At 33.8% G+C, this 20,541-nt stretch overlaps 2 long non-coding RNA genes across 3 annotated transcripts in view; one reads left to right on the top strand and one right to left on the bottom strand.

Annotated features, from left to right (window-relative positions):
* LOC110261626 overlaps positions 1 to 20,541 on the top strand; it is a 110,924-nt gene that overhangs the window by 76,567 nt on the left and 13,816 nt on the right. The gene's annotated exons all lie outside the window — the stretch shown is intronic.
* LOC110261625 overlaps positions 5,840 to 20,541 on the bottom strand; it is a 194,782-nt gene continuing 180,080 nt past the window's right edge. For both annotated transcript variants that reach the window (XR_002345989.1, XR_002345995.1), the window contains 2 exons: positions 6,895 to 7,006; positions 5,840 to 6,598 (listed from right to left, as the gene is read on the bottom strand). This is a non-coding gene — a long non-coding RNA (uncharacterized LOC110261625). The remainder of the gene's footprint in view (positions 6,599 to 6,894; positions 7,007 to 20,541) is intronic.

Genomic DNA, 20,541 nt, shown 5'->3' with positions numbered 1-20,541 from the left:
CCATATATTTTTGTAACACTGTAAATATTATACAACTTGGAAAACAGTAAATGTTCGTCAATGCAGAAACGTTAATTTAAAATTAGTATAACTACATTGTGTAATACAATATAATGGTAAGCATGCATTTAAAAAATTGCATTTATGATTCCATGATGATTTGTAAAATGATGTTGGCATAAGGCTAAGTTAAAGCTGATGCAGATGAAAGATTACAATAAAATGTCAATTAAATATGAATTTTATATACATATAAGTACATAGTATAATACTAAATGATAAAAATAGTACCTGTGCAGGTACAATTATTAAAAATAAACATATGATCTACAGGAGTATACACACCATATTACACGACACACATTTGGAAAGAAGCCAAAAGAAATACATCAAATATTAATTATGTTTTTCTCTGCATGGGAATTATGGGTTAACTTTTCTTCCCCATACTCTTCAGTATTTTCTAAAAATAATTCTATGAATGGAAGATTGCACATGTTTGTTGCTAACATAAGATGGCATATTATTTTAAAACATCTTTCTTGTATCTCATAAATTAGAGATGTTATGAGTTAGTGTGATTGTTATGTAACTTTTTAGCTGTTCCTTGCTTAGCATATAATTTTGTGTATTTTCTTACTGCACAAATACATACCACACTGTAAGTTTTAAATAATTTCCTTTTTTCTTGATTCCCACATTTTTTCTTCTTTTCACAATGTGTTCAGAAATAGATTTTTAAAAAGAACAGAACTAGCCATAGCCTATTTCTCATGTAGATGGAAACCATGCACAATCTATACATTGATTTTATATGTGAGGTTTTCAAAGACTGCTGTGTCTGACTCTACTGTGAGTTACCATTTCCTTTGAGTTTTTATCCTGACAGAAAGATACATGAAGATTGAATTTTTATGTTAATGTTGCATTTCTGAAAAGTAAATATCTTGATCTGCAGAGGTTTTATAGACTCAAATAGCATTTTAAAAAATCTCCTTCCATTAAGAACTTTTGTGAACGAAAGAAAATAATATTTTGTGAACAAAGATTATCAGCACATAGAAGTCACTGAGTGGCATTCTATGTTGCTATTGAAATTATCAAGTTGTCAATAGTTTGCATTTTGTATCAGGGAATTGCTTGCTCTGGAAAACTGCAGAGTGATCAGCAGGGATTCTGAATTCACAGAAGTGTAGAAAACAGGAGAAACTTTCTACTTTAAAACTATAAGTCATAAGAATATGGTTATAATATGAAAGTTGTTCTAGAAACAGTTACTTACAATACTTGATTCATTTTTTTTCTCAAAATATTCTCTGTGTTTAGTTCCTACAGTACCATTTTCTCTCCTCCTCATCCTCCCCCCCTCCCCCATCTCTCTGGCAGTTCCTTTGTAAACTCCTATTAGGAAGGGAGCCCATGATGGGGGTAAGACAAAGAGGAGAAAGGAGTTATCCCTAACTACATGAGGATAAAATTAAACTTTATTTTTTTCTCTAATCTTTTATAGGCAAGCCTTATCAGTTTTTTTAAAATATGTATTTATATATGCCAAAATATTATTTTTCAACTTATGGAAACATTTGATAGATATTCAGATTCTTGAACTCCTCATAAAAATTTCATGACTTTTAGAGTTTCCATTGTAGCTCAGCAGGTCAAGCAACTGACATCTCTGTTATCACAGTTTAAACTGTACAACTGATATTAGACTAGACTTCAATATTAGACTAGAGACCAACAGGGCAATGGAATTAAACAACTAATATAGGGGTAGTTTCCCTTGTATACATTTTCCTGTAGAGCTTTATACATCTGATTATGATGATGTGAAGTATCTTGTATTATTTTTCTCTCTTCCTGTAACTGTCTCTCTCTATGGACAGGCACACTGAAGCTGGGACTGTGGCATAGTCATCATCATGTTTGCATTGCTTAGCTCTGGGAGCACACAGTGAATGGTAGCTTTAGAATGACATCTTACTGTGTTCTCATCCAGTGAACAATGAACCCTTACTCTGTAAGCACTGTCTTCACACTATGATCAAAAGTACAACTGTAATTTGGGAAAACCACTGAAAACTTTTTGTGTTAACAGTTCTTAAATGAATGCTTAGGGGCTACTATAAAAAAAGAGAGGGGTAACTAGCTGGTCTGCATGGCAACTTTTCCCATTACAATGGAAACAACTTTAACTTGTATTTTAAATGTAATATGCCTCCTAATGGACTTCTGCATTTTGCCTGAGTTGTAGAAAGCTTGGACAGGGTCTCACTCCTGTTCTTTCAACAACAAAGCCAACAGCCAAACAACATTCAGATTTATAGTTTTACTTTAACCCATCAGAGACCTAGGGTCACAGAGTGACTAACTAATCAAAAATGTAAGGACAGATAAGCACCTCCAAAAAAACACTGGGCATCAGGCCTAGCTTACCTGACTGTACTAGATTCTGCCAGACATTTACTAGAATGTTCATCTAACATTTTTAATGAATTTGTTAAGGATAAATGTATGCTACTCATAGGACAAAAAAAAAAACCCTAGGGATAGAAAGAATTAGCCAAGTTTGTACTCATTTGTAGGTTTTTTTGGTAGGTGCTCACGAAAGCTATTAACAAGGATCCTAAGGAAGCAGTTTTTTCATGGCATGTGGCTGGGGGAGAGGAACAACAACCCTGGGAGAAATAAAACCTGCTCCCCAGACCCTTCTCCTCTTGTTTTCCAACATAGGAAAAGGCTTATGCTGCTGGAGAAATGGCAATAAACATCACTGTACTTTAGGAACTGACAAAAACTCATTTCAACTGGGGAAAAGGAATAGGAAAAAAAAAAAAAAACCCTCTTTCATGAGGAGAGTAAGAGTATAAGCTAAACAAAAACATACAGCTGGGGTTGGGCTACAGAGAAATCCACATCCCAAATACCCAGGAGGATTGTTACTGAGTACTAATAAAGCTTAATCAGAACCACCTAGAACCTGCCCCACCCTGTCCCTCACCATCGGCTAAAATGTGTCACATTGCAAGTTGTAATTTACTGCTAAGGGATGGGAAAGAACATGGATGGAGGCAAATCCTCTGAGGTACAGCACAAAGGGAAGAGCTAAAGTTGAGGCTGAAAGACATTGAGAAAAATTCTTTGGCAAAAAGCCCTCAAGTTAAATACAAGGTAACATTAAAGGTAAAGGCAATATGAATCATATGGTACACTAAGAATAACCATAGAAACAAGTATCCTCAAACACAGAGGAGCACTTAACTTTTTTAAGTCAATGACTCATCCTAAAGATCTAATGAAGGAAAGACATGCCCCCTCCCCCCCTTTGTTTAGGGCCACATTGTGGCATATGGAAGTTTCCAGGCTAGGGGTTGAATCAGAGATACAGATGCTGGCCTACACCACAGTCACAGCAAAGCAGGATCTGAGCCACATCTGTGATTTACACCACAGCTCACAGCAACACCAAATCTTTAACCCACTGAACAAGTCCAGGGATTGAACCCACGTCCTCATGGATATTAGATGGGATCATTACCACTGAGCCACAATGAGAACTGCAAGACATGCCCATTTTCAAACTTAAATCCATTGACTTCATTCTTTACTGTCATATGAAGATGTCCAACATTCAATTAAAAAAAAAAAAAACTATTAGCCATAGTAAAGGACAAAGAGTAACAAAAATATATGGTAGAGACAAAACGATCAAAAGAACCAGATTCAGATAAGAGACATTTGTTAGAAAAAATAAGATAGGAAATTTAAAGTAACTATGATGAATACGGTAAAGACTCTGGTTTAAAAGGTAGACATTAAGCAGATTAGATGGGTAATTCCAGAAGAGAGATGAAAACCATAAGAAAAAATAAAATGGCAGTGCTACACATGAAAATGAAATAGAAAAATTGTGTTTAACAAGATAGTGGACTAAGGAGAGAATAAATGAATTTGGCAAGAGGGAAACAAAAATTACTCAAGCCAAAATTCAGAGAGAAAAATAAAGGGAAAAAAAATATCCAGGAGACTTTGAACACTATTGCATGGTCAAACAAATGCAGAATAAAAATCCTGAAGAGAGAGTGAAGAAAATACTTAAAAACATAATGACACTTTCCCAGATTAATGACTTATGCCAAATCACAGACACCCTAAACTTAAGAGAAAACAGGGTGAATATAAAAATAAATGAAGGAGTTCCCATCCTGGTGCAGTGGTTAACGAATCCGACTAGGAACCATGAGGTTGTGGGTTCTGTCCCTGCGCTTGCTCAGTGGGTTAACAATCCGGCGTTGGGGTGAGCTGTGGCATAGAAGCTCGGATCCCTTGTTGCTGTGGCTCTGGCGTAGGCCGGAGACTACAGCTCTGATTAGACCCCTAGCCTGGGAACCTCCATATGCCGCGGGAGCGGCCCAAGAAATAGCAAAAAGACAAATAAATAAATAAATAAATAAATAAATAAAGCATCTCCCTGCTCCACCCCCGCACACGTAAATAGAAAATATTCAAACTGCTAAAAAAATCAGAGACAAAGAGGAAAACATGAAGGCACATAGAAAAGACACATAGAAGAAGAAATGTAAGAATTTTATCTGATATATTATAAGCTATGCAAACAGATCACTAAAGTGATGAAAGAAAAATGTTAATGCTGAGTTTCAGTCAAAGGTAAATACAGTTCACAAAGTAGGAAGAAATACTTTCTCAGACAAAACTTCAATTCAGTTAGACCCGTACTACAATAATAGTTGAAGGAAGTTTTTTACATAGTACGAATGTTACGGTAGAGAACAACATGAATATATACAAGTAAATGAAGATTTCTGGAAACATAAAAATAAAAATTCATGTTTCCCCCCAGGCTTAATTGATCTAAAAGTTAAGTAACTAAAATAAAAAGAGTAGAAATGTGTTTCACAGCAGACATAAAATTAAAATACATAAAACAATAACACAAAGAATGGGAGGGGGATTGGGAATATAGCAAAATGACCCTAGAACTATTTGGCTTTTATAAGTTCTCAAGATACTGGACAATACACAGAAGTACTTGTTTTTCCATAAACTGGTAATGATTCATTAGAATTTGATGTTAAAAAAACAGTACCACCTGCAAAGCACCAGACATCCTGTAAAATATGTTCAAGATATATGTACTTCCAACTATAAAACACTGGCACAAGAAATTTGAGATTTATATAACTGGAAAAACAAGCCTTGTTTATGTATTTAAAAACTCAATATTATTTAATTGTAAATTTCAATCAAAATCTCTTCTGAACTTACGATTTTTTTGTTTGTTTGTTTTTCTAGGGCCACGCCCACAGCATATAGAGTTTCCCAGGTTAGGGGTCCAGTTGGAGCTATAGCCACTGGCCTACTCTACATCCACAGCAACATCAGATTGGAGCCACATCTGTGACCTACACCACAGCTAACGGTAACGCTGGATCCTTAACCCACTGAGCGAGGCCAGAGATCAAACCCACAACCTCATAGTTCCTAGTCAGATTTGGTTCTGCTGTGCCATGATGGGAACTCCTATGGATTTATGATTTTTAAAAATAAATCTAACAAGTTGATACACAAATGGAAAGTAAAAGGACTAGAATAGCTAAAATAAATTGGAAAAAGAGCAATAAGTTGGGGAACACACAACACCTTATTTTAAGATTTACTATAAAGCTAGAGTTATCAAGGCACTGTAATATTGATGAAAGGATAAACACACATGCCAATGAAACAGAAGAGATTCCAGATACAGATAAAAGCATATTTAGACAAGTGCTATTCAAAAGACATTGTTACCATAATTAAAAGACAAACAACTTGGAAAGAATATTTGCAAATCTCATGCGTATAAAGAAATTTATTCCAGCATATATAAAGAGTTCTTTAAAATCAACAAGAAACCAATGAAGACCAACAAAAATAGGCAAAAGTTTTAAATGTTTTATCAAAGAAAATGTCATGCCAAATAAGCCTGCAAAAAAATCTGTTCAATGTCATTGAGAAATACAAATTGATACCAAAATAAGTTATTCTTATACCTATAAAAATGGCTTAGAAGGAAAACTAATAACTGAAAATACCAAGTGTTGACAGGGATTTATAACAACTCCAATTCCCACAAATTGTTGGTAAGGGTGAGAAACAGCAAAGTATCTATAGTTATTTTTTAAAATGTTTTTCCCTTCTCATTTCTATATGACCTTAGGCAGTTTACCTCTGGAATAAAAATAATCTGTGTTTCTTCAGTGTCACAACTTTCTGAATAAATTCTGCTGAAAAATAGGCTTCCTGGATTAGCATCAAGCCCTGGGAGGTTAATTTATAGGTATACAGGTAGTGAGCAAACACAGCGATTTACCTTATTCTAGAAATGTTTTCAATTCAGTGGAAAATGAGGCCTGCAAAGGTAGAGATATTTCTAGGTCATAAAAGCCAGAAATGCTGACAGCAGGACTTGTTTGTCTCAGAGAGAGAGATTTACATTCCAAAAAATGAGGGTAAGAACCAATATCTCTTCTACCCCCTGTCCCAGGAACAAAGGTTTCTATTACTCCTTTTTCGAAGGGAAGGGAGAACTCTCTTTTACCTGTGAGATATAAAAAACTGAGACATAATTTACATGTTACATTGTGCATATTAAAGTCATACAATGTATTGATTTGACACATTTATATATTACAATATGATTACCATGGAAGTGTAAGTTATTATTATCTCTTTTACAACACAATCATTTTTGTTCTTATGGTAGGAACAATTAAGATGTAGTCTCTTAACTTTGAGGTTTATAATACAACCTTGTCTATAATCACTGGGCTGTGCATTAGATCTCTAAAACCTATTTATCTACTGGTTACATGCACATGAGAGATTTCCCCTTACCTTCTTCACATCTTCCCAGGCGTAGCAGACAGGGGGTGTTTGGGGAACCGCATGGTCCTTATTTGCTTTTTAAGTGAATAATAATAATCTATCTGATCCAGAACACCTGCATCTAGATTCATAGTAAAATCAATAAAGATAAATATTAAAAACACAGACCTACTTCTTCCTACTTAGTCCATCCTAGTGTAGGTCCTCAATAATAGACCTCAAAAAAGAAGAGTCTAAAGCATAAGTGGTCAAAACAGAGCAGCTGGAGTCTATAAAACTCCCAAGGCTGACAGTTTGGTAGACATATCATGTACAGGCTACTCTTGGAGCTGATGAAAAGATGAGCAGTATAGTACCCACTCCCAAAGCTGAAGTGTCCACAGCTTGCCTATGAGTGTCTTTAATCAGTGCATAAGATGTATGTACATACATATACTTAATATCTATAATAGAGTGGATTATAATTTTTAGTGGAATGCATACATACTTTCTCTTAGCATGAGAGAAAATTGGAACTTAAAATGGTAACAATATATGTGATATTTATTATGCCCTTCTCTTTCCTTTTTTCAGGTTTAATCTGAGGAGAATTTAATCAGCTGAACTTTGTGTGCTCTTAGTTTAATAGGTTAATCTCTGTAATGAAGATTCATTGTAGTTCAAACAGACAAGACTGAGGAACTCTTTCAATAAAAAAAATTTAAGGTTGGAGACCTCAATTTTTGTATTTAGACCTTTTTAACATACTACTCAACATAATATTTTAACCTCTAGTTTTAAAACTGGAAGACTGAAATTATAATTCTGACTCTATTGAGTTGGGATAAAAGGCTTGTGATCTGCATGAGTGCTACCTTCTAAAATAACTAAACTGACAAAAATGGCAAAGTTATTAAATTATTTAGATGAAGGTTATTTTAAATAATCTAATTTGCCTTCTTCATAGCAAATAATTCAGTCTATTATAATTGCAAAATTATTAGAGCAGAATACCATAAGGATTATGTTGAATCAGCACTGGATTTGACATATTTTTTGTTCACTGTAGTAAACAGTATTTTACTTCAATACTTTGCCATTTTCAAAACCAGTTCAAATAGAATTATAATTTATTATGATATCATTATTCAAAAGGACAAAAGATCATGGAATATACTGCCCATCATTCACTGAGTGTGAGCTAATGCAGTTCTCACCTATTTCTCTTTGAATGGCATTCTTTTTTTTGGCTGCACCCCCAGCCAGGAATCAAACCTCTGCCACAGCTATAACCAGAGCCACAGCAGTGACAATGTCAAATCCTTAACCTGCTGAGACACGGGAACCCCTGAATGGTATTCTTATAATAAAAATAACAAAACGTGATTTTTTCTCATTGGTATATGCATAGAGGTAAGAGTATGATGTCTTAGACAGTCTCTTATCACTTTCTTATACATTAAAATCTGTTAAACACTCAGACCTTCACATAGTGTCAGTGAGTAACAATAATTTTTCTAATTTCATCCCTGACCTCATGTGTATTTATTAGTTCCTATGAAACTAGCCCTCAGAAGCCTTATTTAGGCCATATGGTGATGAGTAATATCTTTATTTAAATAATAGTAAAAGAGACAAATATATATCATTCCAACTTTGACATGCTGGAAATGGCAAAACTATAGACACTAAAAAGTTTAGTGGTTGACAGAGGTTAGGGGCAGGGAGGGATGAACAGACAAAGCAAAAAGGATTTTCAGGGAAGTGAAAATATTATGTGTGATACCATAATGATAGGTACTTGAAATTACATATTTGTCCAAAACCATAGAACATATAACAGAAAGAGTAAATCGTAATGTAAACTATGGACTTTGGGTGATTTTGTGTTAATGTACGTTCATCAACTGCAATAAACATACCAATTGTACCACTCTGTTAGGGGATATTGATAATGGGGGAGACTGTGCATGCGTGGGGCAGAGCTTACAGAGGAAATCTCTTATCTCCCAGTTTTGCTGTGAACCTTAAACTACTCTAAAAAATAAAGGCTTAATAAAAATAAATAAGGAAATGAAATGATATGGTAAGACAACCTCCTAGAGAGGAGAAAAAGGGAAAGAAATTTGGACTAATGAGAATAAGGGGACTGATGCTTTGACTTGGGACATATCCTTCCTTTGTATTAGAGATTAAATATGAAGTCTTCACTCAACAAATGCTACCCAGTGGACACTTGTCTCTCATGGCACCCTCTGAACCTATCATAGTAGAGAAATCTAGGAATCTAGTTCACATAAAACCTTGGACTTAGCCAGGAAACATCATGCCTCTTCTTCTAAATAGAGTATGGTGTAAATTATTTTTTGCTCCTTTATTTATTAATCAAGTACGAAAGGGAATAAAAGTAAATCTTGAATGTTTTAATTATATATTATCCCATTCTATATTCTGGTAATGAAAAATGTTATGAAAAAGGCCTTAGCTTTGAATTTAAAGGACAAAGAACTGAAAATTACCATAAAGCCCAAAATGTTTATATTCTCACTAATTACATAACTTGCATGGTTTTATGATGCACTGATTTGAAATATATCTCAAATCTTCACTGTTTTATCTAACATGTTGGTTACATATCATTGCACAAGAAAAATATGAGTCCAAAAATCTTAAACAACAACATACCGTCAAGCTTCTAAGGGTTTACTAAGTTTGGCAGTCTTTGCCTGGTGTCTCTCATGCTGCTGAAGTCAGATGGCCACTGGGACTGGGGTCATCTGTAGGCAGGATTGAGCAGCAAATTCAGAATGGCTTTTTCCCTCACCTGCCATGTAGCTCAAGTGGATGGTTGAAACAACTTGGAGCTGGCTAAGTATGCCATTCTCTTTACATGGTTTCTATTTTTGCCTAATTTAGTCAGACTTCTTACACGGGGGTTGATTTCTCCAGAGCATGTGTTTCAAAAGATCCAAGTGGAAGATATACGTCATCTTATGATATGGTCTTGGAAGAAACTTAGAACACATTTCACTGTACCATATTGGTCAAAAACCAAATGTAAAGAGAGGGGCTATGCATCAATGTGGAAACCAGCCAGGAAGTATGGTTCATCTTTAGAGATTACATGGTATATCTGCTTAGACTGTGGTGCCGGTATATAAAATGTTAAAGAAGAAAGGTATCACTTTAGAACAGGAGGGGAAGTACCTTGGTCATAAAAGCAGATTTTGGAAGGACTTCATTAATAACTCATTCTTTGCATAGGAAAATACGTAATAATTAAAGAAATCAAACAAGGACTTAGATCTTGTGGGTCTTCCTGGATAAACTGTATAAAATGCATCTTGTAAATGCAAATAGAAATTTAAATAGAAAGTCTTCTTATTAAAACAAGAAGTTATTTTATATGTAATAAGAGAACATAAGCCATAAATGAAGTTGCCTTTCTATGTCATCCTAGCACAGTACTGAGAATAGGTATTAAATATTTGCTCATAATATTCTAATAATGAATAAATGCATGTGCATGCATAAATATATTTTGATTTTGAACTGTAGCTACATTGTGCAATGTGATACCAAGGTACCGATTAGTTTAATTGTGCTTTATTTTATCAAATAATTCTGTAGTTTATGAAATATGTTTGCCTTTAACGATGACAGAACAGGCAAATAACTTCAGGGGGTGCTTGTGAAAGAATTTTTTTCTTCTGAGTCAGCAGATAACTTAGTATCAATGAATAGATTCTCCTCTCCAGGTAGCAGATTTCATTATCGTGTTATTTTTATAACTGGGGTGGTACTGCACTGCATTACTACTTAATGTCTATTGAGATTTAATTGTAATTTCAAATCCACAGTGAAGAAAGAATATAACTCTTATCCCTGTGGTTTGTAGTCTAATGGATTCTTCTTTTCTGTGTGGGTATTCAGTACCGTACAGTCAGAATGAGACTCTGCAGAAATTCAAAATAATTATTGCAAAATATGAAAATCAATTAGTATTCAGCCATAGCAAGATAGCTAAGTCTACACACTCACAAGTATAGGAAAAATGCTAAGAAACCAGTAACTGATTGATGGACCAAAAGCAGTATTTGTTCAGAGAGTGCGAGTGTGTGTGTATTTATTTAGAAACACAAATTGCAAAGGTAAAGGCAGGAAATAAATTTTCATTGTTTATCCTTTGCGCTTAAGGACATTCAGTCTGTAGAAGAAGCACTGCTCAGTTTTGTATAAAAAATAAAACAAAACAAAAAACAAAAAAACCCCAAAACACTTAACTATAGGTACTTAATTAGGTATCCAATGAAAATATTTATTCAGTAAAAACAGTTCCTAATATATTGATAACTATCTTTTACATTTTCTGAGGTTGTGCAAGATTGATAGTTTTTTAATTTGGTAGTATTTACCAATTATATGGCCCTGCACATTTCTTTTTTTTTTGTCTTTTTTTTTTTGCTATTTCTTGGGCCGCTCCTGCGACATATGGAGGTTCCCAGGCTAGGAGTTGAATCGGAGCTGTAGCCACTGGCCTACGCCAGAGCCACAGCAACACGGGACCCGAGCCACGTCTGCAACCTACACCACGGCTCACGGCAACGCTGGATTGTTAACCCACTGAACGAGGGCAGGGACAGAACCTGCAACCTCATGGTTCCTAGTCGGATTCGTTAACCACTGCACCATGACGGGAACTCCCCTGCACATTTCTTCAGATAAATGATACTTTGAATTGAATATCTTTAAAACATAAGGCTGTTCAGATTTTGTATTTCTCCTTGAATTCATATTATAAAATGTTTTTCAAATAATTCTCCACTTTTAAATGTATCACTGCATAGTTAATCATAACATTGCCCCATTAATTTTTAATGTCTCTAGGATAAGTACTAGCATACTTTTATATCATATACTGGCAATTGTGTTCTTTTCCTTTAATTTCCTCTGCTAGTTTTGGAACACCTTTATTAATCTTTTAGAAGGATGAAATTTTGTCTTTGTTAACTTTCTCCATTGTTTGTTTTCTACTTTGCTAACTTTTATCCTTTAGTGTTACTGTTCTACTAACTTGGGATTAATTTTGCTCTTCTTCTATCTTAAGTTGACAACTCATTTATTTTTAAATTATACATCTTTGTAATTCATCATTCAAAATTAAATAGTGGTGAATATAGTTAATAAAACTATATCCTGAAATTTGCTAAGAAAGTAGATCTTAAGTGCTTTCATCACAATAAGAAAATTGTTAACAATGTCAGGAGATGGATGTGTTAATTTGATTGTGATAATTATTTCGCTGCGTGTATATGTATTAAACCATATACCTTAAATACATACAATTTTTTATGTGCCAATTTTACCTCAATAGAGCTGGGAGGGGAATTCTCAATAAATACTGATTGACCCAAAAAACTTTACCATTTCTCCTGAATACCACTTCAGCTTTATACTACAAATTTTGAAATTTTCTCTTTTCTTTATCATTCATTTGGAAATATTTTCTAACTTCCTTGTGATCTCTTCTTTAACCCACTTGGTTACTTAGAAATGTGGTTTTATCTAATACTTGAAGTTTCTGAATACTACATTCACATTGATTTCTAATTTACTACTGATGCAGTTATGGACCATATTCAGTAAGCTTCAATCTTTTGACATTAAGTATGAATTTTATGATCCAGCATCTAGATTACTTAAGCTTTATGTGTACTTTAGAATGATTTATTCAATTATTTAGTATACTTTGTTAATGATATTTTGATCAGATAATTTAAAAAAAAACCACCACTAAACAATTTGCTTACTTTAAAATTTTAATTTCAACTTGTCCATAATTTTCTATTTAAAATGCATATTTAAACATGCAAGAACATGTAACTGGACCTTGCCTTTTCTTTTTATCTAGTCTAATAATCTCTGACATTCAATTGGAAATTTTTGTCAATTTATATTTAATGTAGTTACTAATATGTTTGAATTTAAGTTTATTATATATGAATTTGTTTTGATTTGTACCTTCATGTATTTAGTTCCTCTTTGGGTTTAGTTGAATGTGTTTATAGCAGTCTTTGTAAGTAGCCAAATTAAGGTTATGTCATTAGGGTGGGCCCTAATTCAAAGTGACTTATGTCTTTATGTATAGAGGGAAGATGGTATGAAAACATAAGAGGAAAGTTATCTACAATCCAAAGAATGTCTGATGCTACCAGAAGGTGGGAGAGAGACATGGAACAGATTCTACTCTTCTTCCTCAAAAGAAACCAATTCTGTTGATACTTTGATCTTAGACTTCTAGCCTCTAGATCTGTGAAACATTAAATTTCTGTTGTTTTAACCACTAAGTTGTGGTACTTTGTTACAGTAATCTAAGGAAACAAACACAGCATATTAAAAAGAAAACAAAAGCAAAGCGAAGCAGAACAACACACAGTAGAGATAAAGCAAACATCAGAATCACACTCAGAAGGGGCACAGATTTTAGAAATATCACACAGGAAATTTAAAACAACTGAGTAACGTGTCAAGTTCTCTCATGGAAAAAGTAGTCAACATTCAAGATCATATGGCTAATGTAAATAGATAGATGAAAACTGTAAGAAAAAATGCTAGGGGTAAAAAAAAAGATTAAAAAAATGCCTTTGATGTGTTCCTCAACAGAGTGGACACCACTGAGGAAGCGAATAAATCACTTTGAAGATATGTCAGTAGAAACCTCCAATCTGAAATGTAAAGGGGGAAAAAAAGTGAAAATATCAAAAAACTTCATGACAATTTCAAACAGTGAAACATATACATAATTGAACTATCAAACAACAATGGAAAAGAACCATTTGAAGTAGTAATGCCTGAGAATTTTCCAAAATTAATGATAGACACCAAACCATAGATCCAAGAAACTCAGAAAATACAAGCTGAATAAATGTCAAAAATTCTGACTATAGGAAAACAAAGAGAAATTCCTGAAATAAGCAAAACCAAACCAAACCAAAACACACAAAAAATAACTTATGTAATGCCGGGGCCAGCTCAGCAGGATGGGGAAGAACGGGTGCTGTGGAACTTAAGGAAAAATAGTTAACATAAAACAAGACACAGAGACATTTATCTTAAGTAAAGGTGGGAGCCGGGGGACTCAAGGTCTCAGGGACCAAGAGCGCGGGACTCAAGGTCTCAAGGACCAAGAGCACCGGGGAACTCCAGATCTCAGGGACCAAGAGCACCGGGGAACTCCAGATCTCAGGGACCAAGAGCACCGCCTCAAGAAACCACACTGCTTTTATTGTGAGATTAAGTGAGGAGTGGCTATGGGTGGATGATACAGGGTTTGTTTAGAAAGCCACTTAGGTGGTAAAGGGTTAAGCTCTTACTCTGACCTCTAGGCACATAACAGTACTTAAGCTTAAGTCATTTATGCCTTTAGGTCTTTGCTCTTAAGCTTAAATCATTTACCAGCACTGTGACTGTTTCTCCAAAGAAGGAAGATGGGATAAAGTAAGACAAGAAGATAGGATAAAGTAAAGAAGGACAAGATGGAGTTTTCAAGGAAACATATCTTGCAACAATGTAAGATGAAAAGCTAAATATTTTAGAATAGCAACATCATATTAAAGAATAAAATCAGAACTGACACCACCCAACTTGAACACTTATTTTAAAGCTAATATAATCAAGACAATACGATATTGTCAAAGGAGCAGAGGAATAGATCTATGTCACCTAATTGGTAGCCCAGAAATATTTAGGCACAGATACACTCAAATGATATTTGAAAAAGAAGCAAAGGCAATTCAATGTTGATAGGATAGTCTTTTCGACAATGATTTCTATATGAAAAATACAGATAGAGGCCTTAAACTTTTTACCAAAATTTGCTCAAAAAGCATCATAGACCTACACATAAAATGCAAAACCACAAAATTTCTAGAATAAAATATAGGAGAATATCTATGTGACCTGGCTTTAGTGAATAGTTTTTACACATATAACCCAAAGGATGGTCCATGAAAGAAAAAAGTGATAAATGAGAACTTGCTAAAATTAGGAACTTCTGCCTGCAAAGGCAAATTTAATACAAACCACAAGTTGAGAGAAAATATTTTCGAAACACATACCTAACAAATTATTTTTATTTTAAAATGTAAAAGAATTCTTAAAACTCAATTATCAGAAAACAAACCCTCAAATAAAAACATAGGCCAAAGACCTAAATAAATACCTCCCGAAAAAAAAGACGTACAAATAGCAAAAAAGCATATATAAAGATGCTCAATATCACTTTTCATTAGGTAATTACAAATTAAAATGACAGATAGTATACATCCATTAGAATATCTAAAATCTAAAAGACCAGCAATAGCAAGGCTGACAAAAGTATAGAAAAATAGGAACTCACTGTTGGTGGGAATGCAAAAATGGTAGTCCCCTTTGAAGACAAAGCTAATTACAGTCTTACCAAGATCCAGCAGTTGTGTTTCTAAGAATTTTTCCAACAGGTTTGAAAGCTGTGTTCACAGGCAATCCTGCATATAAATGTTTCTAGCAGCTTTATTCATAATCAATAAAAAAGGGAGGCAACCAAGATATTCTCCAATAGGTCAAGAGAAAAACAAAAGGATGAAACATATATGTAATTGAATTGTATTCAATGATAAAAATAAGTAAGCTATCAAGCCACAACATACTAGGAGGAAATTTAAAAGCCCATTGCTAAGAGAAAAAAAGCCAGTCTGATAAGGCTACATATTTCATGATTCCAATCATAAAACATTTTGGAAAATACAAAACTATTGAGAGCATACAATAATTATTGAGTTTGGTTTGGGGAGGAAAGGAGAGAGAATAGGTCAAACAAAGAGGTGTTAAGGTCATCGTATTGTTCTCTATGATAATGTAAGGATCTATATAAGACATTATGTATTTGTGAAAAACCACAGAACTTTAGAGCTAAAGACTGAACTTTAACATATGTAAATTCAAAAAAATTACTCAGAAGATCAGGAAATCCCAGGAAGGAATGCAGACTTGTTCTACAAATTTATGAAAAATCCTTACTTGAAGTAGGTGAGGGACAATGGTTTTGGCCTAAGCAAATTTAGAAACCAGTCAGTCTGAACAACTATAAGGAAAAGGAATTGTACATATGCACTGTACTCTAGATGATTAAAATGTTTCCCATGAGGTATGGCTTAAAAATTCTGAAACCTCTGCATGTACATAATGGAATTAAATAATGAATAGGTGCTGGATGGTGGGAAAGAAGTTTCTTACTTTTGGAGTGGGAACTGACATTTAAACTGCCAGAGTGCTCTATGCAGGAAAGGATTAAAATTGGAATTATCAATATAAATTCATGTATTGCTTAATACAGATTTAGAGTATTACATATAGAAATATTCATAGATAAGCGTTGGACAATGTAGAAACACCTATTTCTGTACTGTCGGCTGAGAAGCCTTAAAAGAAATGGTACCGTGGTAGTGACAAATAATACCTAGGACCCCAATCTTGGTTTCTAATACTGTTGTCCACTACAAAGAAGTTCCTTGGAGAAATGGCAAATTCTAGAACTGGAGCAAGAAATACACAAGATGACCCAGGAGCAGCTTTCAATGCCAGATACTCAACACAAACACACACACACACACACACACACACACACACACACACACACTAATGGGGATATGTCAGAGGAGTAGAGGAATCAATTGAAAGAACCCTTAATGCCTAAAGCTGGAAAAACTTGAGCAGCAAAATAAATGAAGTATTATTGGATTATAACCCACAATATAAAATAAATATCCATAAATCCACATTGAAAAATGTTTGAACAAATTCACAAATAGGGGAAAATGTCTCCTGTAAATAATTCCAAATAATTTGTGTAGATACTCTGTTTTTAAGGGTGGAAAGGTCATAATTCTTAAGTGTATGCTGTGTTAGTGAATTTCTTCCAAAGAGTACAGTCTGGAAGGGTATGGGAAAAATAACTTTACAGCAGAGAACCTGACAAATTCTATCTCAACCAGGTCATCAGGTTAGCATCAGCAGTGATAAATCATACTGAAAGTGTGTATCCTTGATATGACATGATAAAAATGGAACTCTACCTTTTTGGATTTTGGTTTTTCTCCCAATGTTTCATATCCCCAGACTTATGACAGAAAAATCCTAAATTGGCACATTTTACAAAATGCATGACCAGTACTCTTCAACATGTTTAAGGAAGTCAAAAGAGAAAGCAGTGTCTGAGAAACAGGCACCACCAACAGGAGTCTGAGGAGACATGATAATTAAATATAAAGTGGTATCCTGGATACGACTAGGACAGAAAAAGTAAAAACTAAGAAAATAAGACTAACTGTGGACTTTAGTTAATAGTCATGAATAAATATCAATTCAATACTTTGACAAATGTAACATATTTACATAAAATGTTAAGAGGCAAATGAAGGGTTTATGGGAACTGTTGTATTTCCTCAATTTTTTAAATAACTCTAAAACCGTTCTTAAATAAAGCCTTAAAAAAATCTGCGAGCACTTAAAAAAAAAAAAAAGATGCAAATGAACTTATTTACAAGACAGAAACACACTGACAGACACAGAAAACTGAACTTATAGTTACCAAAGAGGAAGGCAGGGAGAGGAGGGATAAACTAGGACTTTGGGATTAACATATATACACACTACCATATATAAAATAGGTAAACAACAAAGACCTACTGTATAGAACAGGGAACTATACTTAATACCTTATGGTAACATATAATGGCAAAGAATCTGAAAAAATATGTAAATGAATTACTCTGCTGTACACTAGAAACACAACATTATAAATTAACTGTACTTCAAAAAAAAAAGGAAAAAAAAACCTATGAGCAAAATGGGATGGCCCCATTTTAAATTCAGACCCTCTTAAAATAGCTAAAAATTCATGATGTATACAAAAATACCTTTCAGATACTTAATATAAAAATTAAAATTTAATTTAGTTTTGGATATAAAATTTATTAAGACCAGAAATAAGATATATCATGTTATGCAAGTTAAAGTGTTCTGGAAGGATAAAGGCTGTTCTGGCTATCCCCCAAAGAAAGAGGGAAGGCAGAGCTTCATGACATGTCTCACAAAGCAATGTAGAGACCAAGAAGGCTTTAGCAGGTTGAAGAGCGTTTTCTAAAAGCAACAGGAAGTGATTCAAAGGGTCAGACTTGCATTTTGAAATATTCAAGAGAAGTCATTGATGGGGTCAGACTTTCATTTTTGAAAATGCTCTATTAGAAGATTGGAAGGAAGCCAGAACACAGGGAGATTTATTCATACTGTTGCATTAGACAAGGTAAAGAGGATAGAAAATTGTCCCAGAGTAGTGAAAATGGAGCTAAAGAGAGATGGAATGCTTGCAGAGTTATATGCAAAGCCAAATAAGCAGAACTTGTTGATGGATTAAATATCAAATATTGATATAAAGGGGTAAGAGATGTTAATGAGAAACCAAAGTTTCTGGCTTATGTATCTCTCTAATGAAACTGCTGTTTGCTGAAAAAGGAAACAATGAATAATGAACATATTTATTCCAACTAATTCACAAAAATTCTTCTAAGCACCCCTACTGAAATGGAACTGGGACTCTACTTATTAGTGTTTATTACAATGTCTTTTAGGAGGTGCCACCCATTTTTATAGAAACTTTAAAATTATTTGTTTCTTTTTGAAACTGATGATGCAAAGAGATGACTATTACATAGATAGACTCCAAGGCATGATTTAATATAGTACCAAAATAAAACATTAAAAACATATATTTATGGTAAAGTACAATATTAGTCCTGATTTTGACTTCTCAATTTACATTGTGATTTCATTTGATTTTGATTTGCACAGAATATCTTAGCATGTATAGGGAATTTTTGTATCTGGAAATTTCTTCTCCCTAGAATCTGGTAGAGTAAGAGTTTGCTTTTGTACTCATGCTCTCTACATTAAGATGTTAATTTTTTTCTCATCTAATTCCTAATAATCCTACTGCATATTAGGCAATTTTATGAAAAGTGTTTTATTTCATCAAAATTTTTATAAACACAATAGAATTAAATATAAATTTAATCAAACATAATTATATTAAAGTATATATTTATGAGTTCCTGCTGTGGCTCAGGACATTAAGAACCCAACCAGTACCCATGAGGATGCGGGTTTGATCTCTGACCTTGCTCATCAGGTTAAGTACCCAGGCTTGCCTCAAGCTGCAGTGTAGATTGCAGTCACAGCTTGGATCTGGAATTGCTGTGGCTGTGACATAAGCCAGCAGCTGCAGCTCTGATTCAACCCCTAGCCCAGGAACTTCCATATGTCACAAGTATGGCCCTAAAAAGAAAAAACAAAAATAAAAAAAGAAAAAAGAAAAAATATATTTTCACAATTATCAAAGCTTTTAAGGTCTTATGTATCATTGCTTATAAATTAAATTTGCTTTATGATTTTAGTTTTTTATGTTTGCTTTGTGTTTATATATTGGCTTATCTAAGATTGACATTTAAATTTAGGCAAAATCATGTAAATTTGGGAAAACAAAGTCTAATAAAAAAAATGACCTATGCTTTTTTGACTTATTCTCATACAAATACCACTCATTTGAGCAGTTCTCAAAGTGTGGCACTCAGCCAGCAAGAACATCATTTGGGAAACTGCAAGAAATAAAAATTCTGTATCATAACCCTAGGTCAGAATGTTTTGGAGGTAGAGCCTAATATTTTTTTAAAACAAGCCCTGGTAGATGCTGAAGATCACTGAACACTATTCTATTATATGGGATTAAAAATAAAATAACATAATAATTATAATAAAACAAAAGACTATAAATAATTATAGTACAAAAAAAGGGTCATAATGTAAGGGCAATTGAAAAGACCAGTTAGGAGTTCCTGCTGTATTGCAATGGGATAGTGGTCTCTGTAGCAGCAGGGATGCAGTTTCCATTCCCCACCCAGAAAGGAACCATTTGTTGCTGCAGCTGCATCATAGGTACAATCCTGCTTGGATTGGATCCCTGGACTGAGAATATCATATGCCGAAAAGGACAATTATATTTATATTAGGAAGACTCAGAAAGTAGTTGTTGGAAGAAATTACATTATATATACATATATAATTATATGTATCTGGTGTTACTGTATAAAATGAATAGACCTGAGGACAGACAATAGTTTTGAAAAGAAAAAAAAAAAGATGTGTTTGACATATTGTCCCAACATGCTTTATTTAGCAATAAAGTGGATGGAAGTTCTAGAAAAAAATGAACAAAACTATCTATTGTTTTAAATGGGACAAGTGATGGAATTATGATGTCATCAGAAATAGGGAAGTCGAAATAGGGCAGATTTTTAGACTTCCACTGTAAATTCAAAAACATTTCAGTGGAGTTGGAAGAGAAATCAGGTTGAGATTTTCATTGCCAGTTATACCTTCTACTTAAAGAGATAGAATGATCCTTTAATGGTATAATTTTGCCTGTTATTGAACTTTATTCAAATATAATCATATCACATAAGTTTTTCTGTCTAGCTCTTCATATCAACATTGTGTTTGTGGGATTTATTTATGTTTTTCAAGTAGTTACAGATTGAGCACTCTCACTGGCTTTCCCATCATTCTATTATATAAATAAACCACAAC

Source organism: Sus scrofa, chromosome 1 (genome assembly GCF_000003025.6).
Source record: "Sus scrofa isolate TJ Tabasco breed Duroc chromosome 1, Sscrofa11.1, whole genome shotgun sequence".
In the NCBI taxonomy this organism is placed as follows: domain Eukaryota; kingdom Metazoa; phylum Chordata; class Mammalia; order Artiodactyla; family Suidae; genus Sus; species Sus scrofa.
Note: the sequence above shows the minus strand (reverse complement) of the source record. Positions and strands in the feature narration are given on the sequence as shown.